Raw genomic sequence first — 13533 nt, forward strand, 5'->3', positions numbered from 1 at the left:
ACCATTGTGTCAGTTGGTCAGAGGTCAGGCTAAAAACCCCCCTCCCTCCAGCGCCTCCAAATCCTTCAAGTCCAATCCTCCCAGAGCATGGGCATCCAGTTGGTGGCAGGATACGCCATCACTTCCACCACTGGCTGGACATCACCTCGGACGGGTGGGTTCTACAGATAGTCTGAAGGAATTACTACCTTTGCCTTCGAGACTACCTCTCCCTTCATGCCTCCTGCATAGGATCACTGTGCCAGAAATAGGCTGGGATTGCTATTCCCACTACTTTCTGGTCCCCAAAAGTGACGGAGGCCATTGTCCTATCCTCGACCTCAGAACCCTCAACTACTTCCTCAGAAAAGAGAAGTCCTTGTGCTCACTTTTGTTCAGGTTCTGTCTGCCCTGTACCCAGGAGACTGGATGGTAGAGTTGGACTTTGGACTTAAAGGACGCTTATTTCCATATTCCTGTCCTACCTGCCCATTGCCTCTACCTGCGGTTCACGTTGGACACAAGCACTTTCAGTTTACTGTGCTCCCCTTTGGCCTCACCCGTGCCCCTCAGGTGTTCACAAAGTTGATGATGGTGGTTGCAGTTCATCTGCGGAGATCAGAGGTTTCAGTCTTCCCCAATCTCGATGACTTGCTCTGAAGGCGGGCTCGCCCCAGGTGGTCGTCTCCCTCCTCCAGACTATGGCGAACCTCCTGCATTCGCTGGGGCTTAATATCAACTTGCCGAAGTCACACCTGACTCCTTCCCAGATGCTCCCTTTCATCAGAGCTGTTCTGGTCATGGTGCAGTTTTGGGCCTATCTTCCCGAATGGCAAGTCGAGAATATTCGGCTATGATACTGATGTTTCAGCCTCTATCCTGGATTTTGGTGATACTGACTTTGAGACTGCTGGGACTCAAGGCCTCCTGCATCCTGCTAGTGAATCATGCCAAATGGCACATGCGGGCTCCTCAGCGGGAACTGAAGATCCAATGGGCACAGCATCGGGGGAATCTCACCAATCTGGTCCAGATCTCAGAGGGAACTGTGCAAGATCTGCAGTGGTGTCTGACAAACCGTCAATGGGTCACAGACAGGCCCCTCTCCCTTCCCCACCCATGTCTCGCATTGTTGACAGATGCGTCACTTCTGGGATGGGGTGGAAATCTGGTGGAGGTGGAGATTAGAGGACTCTGGCCTCCTCTGGAAGCGGGCTCCACATTAACCCGTTGGAGCTTCATGCAATCCGATTGGCACTGAAAGTCTTTTTATCATTCCTCAAGGGAAGGCTTATTCAGGTGTTGACGGACAATGCCACCGGTGTGTCGTACTGCAACAAACAAGGCAAGATGGGGTCGTGGACCCTCTGTCAGGCGGCCCAGCGTCTCTGGACTTGACTTGGCATTTCCTTGGTGGTTCAACACCTGGCTGGGTCCCGGAACACTTGGGCAGACAAAATCATCCGCCAGTGCCTAGCGATCATGAAAGGCATCTCCATCTAGAGGTGGCGCAAGGACTCTTTCAGTGGTGGGGAGATTCTTGGTTAGATCTGTTTGCCTCTGAGTAAAATGTGAAAGGTCAGCAGTTTTGTGTGTTGGAGTTTCCAAGGCGGCTCTTGCTCGGCCATGTTTTCCATCTAGACAACGGCGAAACATCAGCCCTCATCCTCCTGGACCTGTCAGCCGCTTTCGACACGGTCTGCCATCGCACTCTAAAGACACGCCTCCTAGAATCCGGAATCCAAGAGAAGGCCCTATACTGGACCACGTCCGTCCTCTCCGGCAGAACCCCGAGCGTTCGCCTCCCGTCCTTCCGATCCGAGGCCACCGACATCATCTGCGGCGTCCCCAAGGGCTCATCCACAGCCCGACGCTGTTCAACGTCTACATGACCCCCCTCGTACAAGTGGCCTGCCAACACGACCTCGACATCATCTCCTACGCCGACGACACCCAGCTCATCCTCTCCCTCACCAAGGACCTGCGCACCGCCAAAACCAACCTCCAAGAGGAAATGAAGGCCGTCGCCGACTGGATGAGGAACAGCCGTCTGAAGCTGAACTCGGACAAGACGGAGGTACTCATCCTCGGACCCACCCCCTCAGCCTGGGATGACTCCTGGTGACTGACCACACTGGGAACAGCACCAACACCCACCAACCATGCATGCAACCTAGGATTCATCCTCCCTCTCCATGTCTAAACACGTCAACGCTGTCTCCTCCTCCTGCTACAGCACCCTCCGCATGCTTCGCATGATCTACAAGTGGATTCCGACCGAAACAAGAAGAACGGTGACACAGGCCCTCGTCAGCAGCAGACTGGACTATGGCAACGCACTCTTCCTTGGAATCCCAGCCAAACACCTACGACGACTACAATGCATCCGAAACGCCTCCGCCCGACTGATCGTCAACGTCCCCCGCCGCAGCCACATCACCCCCCACCTGAGAGACCTACACTGGCTCCCCGTCAACAAGAAGATCACCTTCAAGCTCGTCACCCATGTACACAAAGCACTCCACAACGCCGGACCAGACTACCTGAACAGCAAACTCAGCTTCTACACCCCGACACGCCAGCTCCGCTCTGCCAGCCTCGCCCTCGCCTCTGTCCCCGCATCCAACGAACAACCTCCGGTGGCAGATCCTTCTCCTACCTCGCCGCCAAGACCTTGAACACCCTCCCTACCCACCTACAGCAGACCTAAGACCTGCTCGCCTTCAGAAGACTCCTCAAGACCTGGCTCTATGAGCAGTAGCGGCACCCCCTCCCCTCAGCGCCTTGAGACCCTCACGGGTAAGTAGCGCGCTTTACAAGTACTCAGATTGATTGATTGATCGATTGATCTCGAGTGGAGCCCAGGCCTCCAATGCAACTTTACGACCATACCACTCCTGTCTAGACTGCTCAAGAACATCAGGAGCGACTGGGCCCAAGTCATTCTTGTGGCTCCGGATTTGACACGGAGAGCTTGGTATCCTGAGCGTCTGCAGATGAGCATCGATCCTCTGATCAAGCTGCTCATTCGGGATGAATTTCTGTTGCAGCAGCAGTGGAGGGTCCTCCTTCCGAACCTGCCAATCCTCCACCTCCTAGAGTGGATATTGAGCGGTGACAGTTAATAGCATTAGGCCTTCCTCCTGAAGTATGGAAAGATATTCTGGCAGTCAGGCATCCCAACATTTTGTAAATAGTGTTCCGAACGGTCTTTTTTACCCTCTTTCTGCCTCCCTTTTTGACAACCTCCTTTTTATCCTACCTCTTGCCCTGCAGGGCTCTGTTCTGGGCACTCTAAAGAGTTACTTTTTGGCCCTTTTTACCTTTCTTCGTTTGCCATACCAACCGTCACTAATCAAGTCCCCTATTGAACATAGATTTCTCAAGAGATTAGACATTTTTTGCCCCCTCACGTTTTATTATGCCCCAATGAGACCTTAACTTGGTCCTCACTTATCTAATGTATGTACCGTTTGAGCCACTTAACAATTGCCCCGTCCAGCTGCTCACCATCAAGACAGCCTTTTTAGTGACAATAACTTAGGCCAGGATGGTGAGCGAGTTGCAGGCACTTTCTTATCAGCCTCCTTAACTGACCATCTTCCCAGACCAGGTGGCGCTCTGCACTAGAGCATCTGTGTAGCCTAAAGTAGTAACACCTGTCCACCTAGGGCAGTCTCTCACCTTGGCACTTTCTATGCTCCTCCACATCCTTCTAAGAAGAATGTCTTCACGGTCTGGATCCAAAAAGAGCGTTAACGCTCTACCTTAACCCCACTAAAGAGTACCGGGTGGATGACCAACTCTCTGTGGGGTACATTGGCGCAAAGAACGGACGTGCTGTCCAGAAGAGGACCATCTCCCAATGGCTTATCCTCTGCCTTAAGATCTGTTGCGCTCTGGCAAAGAAACCGCCTCCTGAAGGTTTCAGAGCTCATTCTACCAGAACTAAGGCAGCCTCCACGGAAGTAATGGAGAGGAGCCGCATATGTCATCACCCTTGCATGCTGATATCAGTTCCTTTCTTTCTAAGACCTTAGATGTCGAGCTGGTGTGCCATTCCCAACTTCGTCAATTTTCATACAACTTTAAAAGTAGCTTCAGATCATGTACTGGGGACGGTGTCTCCCCGGACAATGATAGGATTCAAGCCATGCTGTGACTACCGGAAGTAGATGCCAGTCAAGGACCTGCATGGCATGAGTCTGTGGTGTTTGGTCTGTGGTCACGGCTCAAAGTTGCGCAACAAATGTATCCTCATTCATCCAAAGGCAATCTGAAAGCAGTAGGAAAAACTCCATGTTGCTGATTGCTAATAAGAGTTTGCGGTTGAAACATAGATGCCACTCCCAAACCAAGTTGTGGGGCCGCTTGCAACGATGGACCATAAGCACAAGAGAATTAAGTAGGACTTTACCTTACCCCGACAGTCGAAATCTGTTGAGAAGGCATGAGGGCATCGCTCAAAAGATCACAACCTACAGTGGTCTTCTGACTGATCCAGTCCTGCAACTGGTTCTTTCATGCCTCAAATACCCATTCTTGACCACTCAGCATAGAGCATGTTCAATGAGCCATGATGCAAACTTTCAGATGTTTCCAGCTCCCAGTGGTGTGCATTTGCCCCTGGGTCCTTGCTTGTCCCTCTCGTGCCAGCATTGGCACCCCACACCAGTCTCAGATCCCGAGGCGTTTTTCAGATCGTTCCAGGCCTCTGTCACACTATGAGATTACAAAAGTACGACCAAACTCTAATCCTGGGCCTCTGCCTCAACACCAGAGTCTAGATGCTTTATTCATCTCTGACTCTGAACCAGTTGAGGGTGTGTAGAGTGTTCCCCATGACACTGATGATAAGGAGGTAGACAACCTAATGCCCCCTTAATCTACAGATGACAGGCTATACCTGGATTTACAAAATGCCAGTGGGCTAAGTACGTCTCCAGAGGCTAAGCTGGGCTTGCCACCCCAGCCACCAACAGTTAAAAGTGCCTTTTTCACAGAAGTTGTGCGAAGAAAAGCAGAAGTGCTAGAGTTACAGTTGTCTGCAGTTGAAACTAGTGCAAATGTCTTAACCAAGATTTTTCAACCAAGCCCTACTTCTTCTGGACCACTATTGCCATTCAACAAGGTCTAAGCCGTTATTGGGGCCCTGGTTCAATCGGCTTGTGGCTCACTGACATAGACCGCCGATATTGACTTCCATTTATCAACAAAGCAACGTACGCCTGAAGGTGTGGTGCAGGGGTTGACAAGCGAAGTCATTCATAATGCCTTTCCGACCTCTTGGCCAGATAACAAGTCCAAGCTTATTGCTTCCTAAGGAAAGGCAATGCTCTCTTTGGCTAGATTAGCTGTAAGGTCCTTGAACATGGTGTGCCTTCAGGGCATGATCCACCATGGTTTACAGGACATAGCCAGTAAGATATGTTCAACCATCTCAAAAGACTTCAGATTCTCGCTTGCTCTAACGATGCATGGTCAGGACGCAATGAGATATGTCTTGCATGCTGGTTTGGAAACCCCCACTCTGTGTTTACATAGCTATTGGTACCAGTGTAGTGATTAGAAGGCAAGTCTAGATGAGATCAGCTGGGTTTTCAGGAGATGTAGGTGCCTTTTGATGTCTCCAAATTGTTTGGCGAGAAGGCTGATTTGACATTCTAATGATTCAAGAATAGTCGAGCCACAGCACAATACTTGACACTTGTATATCACCAAGCATTTCGACCAACTGAAAAGGAAGTTCAGGGGTTATTCCAGGGGCTAGCTTACAGACACCACCCTTTTTAAATCTGTGCAGCACAGCAGACATATTCCTTTTGGAGCAGAGGTTATGGCGGCAGTTGAGGCCTATCCTACCCGTAGGGGCAGTTCTCGCCTAACTCTTTCTGCTGTGCTGCAGCAGCTGCCAAGATACTTTACCTTTCAGTCACAGTCCTATACTATGTCGGTAGGAGTCAGTATTTGAAATTTCCTCCCTAGCAGGAGATCCATCATGTTGGATGGATGGATTTTGCAAATCATTCGGAGGGCACTCTGCCTGTTTTTCATTTCCTTTCTACCCCGTTTTGCTCCCTCATCAAAGTGCTTCATAGCGGACAATTGTGTAATCTTTCTGTAAGAAGTCAACCATCTGTTGGCCAAGTCTGGAATTGAGCTTTCTGAAAGAAAGGAGGGGTGCTCTCCATGCTACATCCTCATGCTTAATAAGGACTGAGGCCTCAGGTCTACACAGCACCTCCCCGTACTAGTTGCCTTTCTGAGGAAAGCCATTCAGAATGATCATAAATCTCAGATACTTTCTGCTCTGATCAGGAGGGTGGATGGTGTCCATAACTTGCAGACCATATATTTTCATATAAGCATACTGGTGTTCCACAGACGCTATCTTCAGTTCACTCTGGTGTTGGAACTCTTCCGATTTGCCATGCTCTCCTTTGGCCTTACTTCTGCCACTCCAGTGTTCACAAAGGGGAATGCTGTGGTTGTTGCTCCCTTTTGGAGGCAGAGATAAATGGTGGAGTGGAGTCTTGCATCCTGTACCAGGAGGTGTTACGTCTCTAGAGGTAGCTTAACCAGCAGAACTTCTCACTGATAGCCAACCACCTAGCAGGATCTCGGAATTCCAGAGCAGATTAACTGGGTAGATGTTGGCTGGTGGATCATAAATGACATCTCCATCCGAGATGGCAAGGGACATCTTCAATCAGTAGGGCGCGGTCTGGTTAGATTTGTTCACAGTTGTTGGAAATCAGCAGTTACAAAACTATTGCACACTGAAGTTTCCTCTGGAAAAGTCACTAGGTGTTGTATTCTCACTGCGATGGGACACAGACCTGCGTGTTCCTGCATCAGCCTGAGTCAGGACAGACCATTCCTAAGTCATCTTACTACCACTGTACTGGGCCAGAAGAGTATGATACTCAGAGCTCCAGCATGAGCAGTTGTCCTCTAAACCAGCTACCACTTCTGATTACCTATTGTCTCAGCAACAGGAGAGGGTCCTGCTGCCGTGTCTCCGCAACTTATACCTCTGTGATTGTAAAAAAAGCGGGGACAGTTGAATGTGGTTGATCTGCTGGTCCTAGCAGTTGATGTTAAAGCTGCAGCGTGATGCCCTTTGACAAGGTCTATCTTTGCCTGGTAAAATGCATTGCCTAGTGTAGCACTCTTCTTACCTGACCCTCTGAGGACCACATTTTCAGATGTATTGTTTGTTCTGTTGTTGGCACAGCTGTTATATCTAAGGTTTTATATTATGCATCTTCCCTGTTTCTCTACCTCTGCTGCTCAGCCAGTGTGAATGTTGGTGTAGATGGTGATATCCTTGGAATGTGTGGATTTCTGTGAGGATAAAAAATCCTTATGAAATTTGAAGTAAGTCATAACTCGTAATTTGTGATCCAACTTGTCACCAATTTGTTTTGTCGTAGTAAAGAATTCCAGTAGACATAGTTAGGTTACAGATGAATTAGTTTATTGTTCTTAGATGTAGATGTAATAAGGCCCCACTAGGAGCTGCTCAGCCCAGGATCCAACTGACACTCCACCTAACAGGAATCCACACATTTCAATGACATCACCATCGACACCAACATTCTACCCAACAAATTCACACTGGCTGAGCAGCAGAGGTAGAGAAACAGGGAAGATGCATAATATAAAACCTTAGATATAACAACAGCATTTCCTTGCAGCAAGCACAGCTGAGGGTTGTCTTATCAGCCCTTTCTGTATGTTCATATTTACCGGATTACCTTCTGTATTTCACTGTTGTGATGTTTTATCCAAGCTCTGACTCATGTTTTATCCTGAAGCTTTTTGTCTTGCGCCAATGGGACTTGAACTCAGTGTTATTTCTTTTGTGCACAGCTGCTCACTGCAACGAATGGTGCTTTAAACGGTTTCCTTATTTCTAACACCTTTGTGAGCCCCATGAGTTAACTGCAGGCACTCTTGGTTCAACTGCCTTACAACACCTCCTTTCTGTGCAGTGTAATGTTTACGACCTAGGCACTTCCTTACCCATTGTTGTGGCTCTTTTTCACATTGGATAATATATCACTCCCCACTTTCTTTGTACTACTTCACCCATCTAACAGTCAAAAGAGGTTTCCCTAACTGGACCCCAAAAGAACTTTGATTTACTATATTAACCACACGAAAAGTGGATGATCAGCTCTTTCTGGGATTCTCCAGAGCAAAGAAAGGGAAGGTGGTTTAGAAAATGACCCTGTCAAGATGTATGGTCCTCTGCATCAAAATGTGCTAAATACTGACCTAGAAACAACCCCCAAAAGGCTTGCAGGCTTATTCCACCAGGACCAAGACTTCTATGATGGCACTGGCAAAGGGAGTGTGGATGGATTCCAGATATCTGTCAGGCTGCATCGTGGTAGTAGGTGCACACGGTCACAAAATATTACTTCCTTGACTGTCGAGTCTGGTGGGAGGGCCATTTTGCCTTCCTGGTCCTGCAACATTTTCTGGACTGAGGACCCAGATCATTCACCTTTGGGAGATACTGCTGTCATATTTAATCTAAATGTGAGGACTCTGTGGTTACAAGTATTCATCAGTATAACAAGTTACTTAATTCAGTAACGCTCTTTCTAGTGAATACTGATCTAACCACAGATTCCTCACTACCTTCCCACTTCTCAGTTCTGCGGAGTAGACTCCTGAACATCATAATAAGTTTACTAGTTAGATTTTGGAACACAGTTACTTACTATTTGTTTAAAGTGCTCCGCTTCGGAGTGCCCGACGGGAGAAAGATTTAGAAATGGACGTCAGTGTGCAGTGGTGGCACTTCTATGCTGCTACACGCTCTCACAGGGGCAGTACAGACTCAGTGCAGAGCCAAATACTGGCACCTATCAGCTCACGGGAGCAGTCCTGTAAAATTACCTGTGTCCAGCCTGGTGCCTAGGGATATTCTAAAGGTGAGAAATCTGCAGTTAGATGGATTACCCACTAGAATGAGCATTACCAAAGTTAAATAACTATGGGCCAGATGTATCAAAGGGTTTTTCCCATTCTGTGTCTATGGGGAAATATGTTGATACATAGGGCCCTTGGTCTTCAAGCAAATACTGTGTGACTGCAGGAGAGGTGTTTAGAGTCCTCTTCGTAATCATTGCAGGAGTGAAAAGGTCTGCCAGAACGGAGGAGGTAGAGTGGATTAAGAGAGACTAGAGTTCTTTGCTTGCTGCTGATGCTGTGCCTATTTGCTGTTGGGTACAAACATACTCGTGTAAAAAAGTGATTTGATAAAAGTGGTTGCAATTTTCACACCGACTTTTACGAAATGAGTTTGTATTTTGCAAACGGTCCTATGTACTAATAGGTACTGATACCAAATCGTAGTCGGTCGCAATTCGACCTCTCTCATTAATATTAATGAGGCAGGTTGCAAGTTGTGACTCACTATGAGTGGCTCCAATCACAGTCATGATGGTCTGCTGGGGTCAACAGACCATGATGCCTGTGATGGTTGTTAAATAAAGCAATCTCTCTTTTTCTAATGAATACGTCTGGTTTTCCTAAGGGGACGATGAGATACGTTTAAAAAAAATGAAAACTCTTACAGACATTTTTAGGAGGCAGCAGCTTTGTAAACCATTCCCTTTAGTGGATTGGTTGCCACCTTCTTTGAAGTGATGATAAACTATTAATGTTAACTGATCAGATTTCGGTCACAGAACATTAATACATACCTTATGAAATCGGTAGTTGCAAGGGATTCTCTTAACACGCCCCATCAATATACCGATTGTTTATGATTTACTAAATCGATTTAACGGTTCAGAAAACCTTTTCCAAATCGGTAAATGAGCTTCGTATATTTGAGAAAGGGTTTTAGCATTCACAAATGCTCTCAATTAACAAAGCAAAGGGTTTATAAATGCAAAAAGGTATTTGTACATGAGACCCAAAGTGCCTTAGGGCTTGTGTGGTCTGTTTGTAATGGAGTTCTGGGAGAACGGAGGAGCCAGTGACCCACAGGGGGCATTTCTTGTAGCAGAGAATATTCGTAAACCTGTGCATCTGTTGCATTGGCAAGGCTTGAGCGATACATTTGCCCGACTACTCCCGCAGATTTCAAAGAAAGCAAAGCTACAGTTGCTGATTTGCAGCAAGAAGTATTGCATAGCACTCAGCAGTAACACCTTTCTGCCGAAAACATTTGCAAAATATTTATTGGAGGGCCAGGATGAAACAACAGCTTCCGTTTGGGTAAGACACTTTCTCTGCAACCTGGAGCTTTTTGTTCTAAGCCTTCTTGCTGCAAATCACCTAATCTGCCCAGCTGGCTAACCTGGAGCCCTTGTTGGGTGAAACCTAAGAACCTGTTCGATGGTAAAGCTTCATCTCCAGTCTAGAGACTGTTGCCGTGGTAAATTCCAGCATGCGTAGTAACTCTTATTAACACACATATAGGACCTATGCACACATTTTATAACACCGACAATTACCGGGTGTGATAAAACTTGCATCCCTCTGGCTAAATTTTGGCAGGTCAAACCTGTAGATGTAGATTGCCCACTAAATACTTGAACATGGGCATTTTGATGCGGAAAACACAAAAAAATGCATGTTATGCCCTATTTCTTGTGAAACATCTGATAAATATTGCACATCAGTGTGTTTAATTTCATCGGGTCAAGTAATTATCCCGCAGGGCACTGGGGAACACCGAAATGAGGACTGAGGCACTGTTGAAAACAGGACGCTCTGCAGCGTTTCAAATTTGTTTTCTTTTTGTTTCCTGTTGCCTAGTGATGAGTTCTGAGTTATGTCCATGTTTACTTGAGCTCTTGTTGATCTCCATGAAAAAAGTTAAATATGTATTCTTTATTTTATTTCATTTACCTAATAGTATTCCTATGTGATTTGTTTTTTAAGGCTTTCCCTATTTGTACCCTGTTGGACTTGGCCCTTAAGGCAGGTTCACCCCTAATCTTTTTGCTTTTAATCTGTGATATGCGTGGATGATTTTCTGGTCTGTGCGCACTTTTTCTCTGTGTCCCAGAGTACAGTGCGTGCATGTAGTTAGGCTGACCTGCTCTCCCGTAGGGATGCATGGGGAATGTCTGTGTCCCTAGTAGTTCCTGATGTGTGGGGAGTGCATGCTCGAGTTTGGTATGTGCGAGTTCGTGGGAATGAATGCTTCTCAATGGTGTATGTGGTATGTGTGTGTCATGTGTAGAAATGCCATTTCTAGTACTTGGCATATTACTGTAAAATATGTCTGCAGTGTGATTGGCTGGAGCTGGCTGGTGTCGCCTGGCTCCAGGAAGGCTGGATGGGTCTGCCCGGTGGTGAGTGTGAGATTAGCATGCTTGATGGCTTGGGAGGAGTGCACCTGGTCCCTAATGGGCCTGGACTTTCCCCAGACAATGCTGGCTCCACCCCCTGTAGTGCGACTGATGGCCCTAGCCCTGCCAGTGAATAGAGAGGGTGGTTGAGGTAAACAGAGTACTTCAAAACCAGCTGCGACTGGTTTTCCCCCCACCCTGCGACAAAGGGAATTTACCGTATAAGAAGGGGCTGTGTCCCCATACAATTTGTCCTGTCTTTGGTTTTCTTCCAGGATCTTGCCAGAGGGGGCTGCTGCTGCTGCAGGGGCCAAGAGGACCGCCACTTGGCTGTCTCCCTGCCTGGAGACCCAGTGGGCTGGCTCTGGCCCTGCCTTGCCCCTCTGCCTGCCTCCAGACCCTGCTGGAGCTTCTGTTGTGCCTGGAAGCGCTTTTAATTGATTTGTAGCGCTAGGAGCGCTTTCCTGGTGCCCCAGCGCTCAATAGCGCTTTGCTGATATTTCTAGCGCTAGGAGCGCTTTCTGTAGTCCCTAAGCGCTTGGGAGCGCTCTGTGTGTAGCCGGTGCCCACCCGGCATCTGCCCGTCCTATTTCACCGATTTGCGGCATTAGCGAGTGCCCACCTCGCTTTATATTTAATTTTGAAGCCGGAGCCCACCCGGCATTGCCCCGCACTTGGATAGCGTAATTACCACGAGGGAGCCCACTTCTCGGGTACTCTGAGCCCGCCTGCCTGTCTGAAGCGAGCCGCCGCACTTCCCGCGGCGACCCGGAAGTGATCGTTAGCCCAGCCAATCGCTGCGCGGCCCGGGAGAGGCGAACCGGAAGTCCCGCCCCCGGAGCCGAGCAGCGAAGGGAGAAGCAGCCGGCCGTGTCCCGAGGCACCTGGAAGGGAGAGGAGCCCTGCCCGCGGCACCGGAGCAGCACGCAGGAGAGCCGGTGAGTGCAGGAGGGCTGGGGCCTCCCCATTGAGAGCCGAGCGGCCCCGGTTGGCAATGGGCCGCTCCAACGATCCTTGGGGCATTATTTGTTCTGAGTCCCCCGTGAGGGACTCCACCGTGCCTCATTCCTTTGCGATTGGAGCCCCGAGGCTCCTGGGGGGCCATTTGTTCATTTAGAGCCCGAGAGGCTCCCACGCCCACAGCAATTCACGAGCCCGAGGCTCGAGGGGGCATTTGGTTGATTTAGAGCGCTGAAGCTCTTTAATGCCAGCAGATTTGTTTGGCGAGCCCTGAGAGAGGCTCTGGGGCCATTCATGATTCTGAGAGCACTGAAGCTCTATTTGCACATTTGCTTTTCGAGCCCTTGAGAGGCTCCTTGCCCACTTTGTTCTTGAGCCCTCCTGGCTCCAACGTTTGCCCAGTCCTGTTTAACAACTGTCCAGCACTTAGTGGACAGTTGCTACGTTTAGGTTTGTGTGCTGTGCTGCCTGCACAGCTTCCCTGACACTGAGACTCAGGGCATTCCGCCCCTTTCGAGGCCAGTTGGCCTGAGGGACCCTTTTGAGTGTTGTGCTATGTGCACCCCGCGCATTGTAATTTCTGTGTATGTGATTCTTGCGCATATGTTCTAATCTGCACCTCTGTGTTTAATATCTCATGTGCAATTGTTGATGTCCGCTTACCTTTTCTAAAAGTGACCTGATTAGGTATTTTATGTTTATCCCCTTTGTTAGGTGTGACCTGCATAGAGGATTGGTGGTGTCTCATTTTATGTTTAGGTTTCCTTCCCTTTGCTAAGAGTGAATTGCTTAGGTGTTGGTATTCCTTCCTTAGGTCCTGATGAGAAGGTCCTAGTTACCTGCGTGATTTCCTACAGTGTTTTAGGGTTGCGTAGGAGTTCTTTACTTTTCCAGTGATTACTGGATGTGTGTTGCATTTATAATGTTGGTGCTAATCATTCTGATGTTTATGTCCTAAATGTGTACCTACCAGTATTATTTTCTGACAAGTGCCTACCCCTGACAGTGGTCCATGTGGCCCTGTCCTGTACATAATTCCCCTTGTTAATTTTGCCCGTGCCCCTGGCACATTGTAAAGTTTGTGTGTTATCTAATGTGTTTTGTTTATTATAATACAAAGGCTATTTTTTATATATAACCTTGTGTGGAGTCTTTCTTTGTGGTGGGCCTTGGGTGTTGTTGCTGGGGTGCGTGCGCAAATACTTAACTCATACCGCCTCCAAGTTTAGCCTAGACTGCTCGCGCCACGTTACCTAGAAGGCAAGTGGGG

The 13533-nt window shown here is 48.3% G+C and overlaps 1 protein-coding gene across 6 annotated transcripts in view; it reads left to right on the forward strand.

Annotated features, from left to right (window-relative positions):
- ELP2 (elongator acetyltransferase complex subunit 2) overlaps positions 1 to 13533 on the forward strand; it is a 1268509-nt gene that overhangs the window by 898866 nt on the left and 356110 nt on the right. The gene's annotated exons all lie outside the window — the stretch shown is intronic.

Source organism: Lissotriton vulgaris, chromosome 4_1 (genome assembly GCF_964263255.1).
Source record: "Lissotriton vulgaris chromosome 4_1, aLisVul1.2, whole genome shotgun sequence".
NCBI classification, from domain to species: Eukaryota; Metazoa; Chordata; class Amphibia; order Caudata; family Salamandridae; genus Lissotriton; species Lissotriton vulgaris.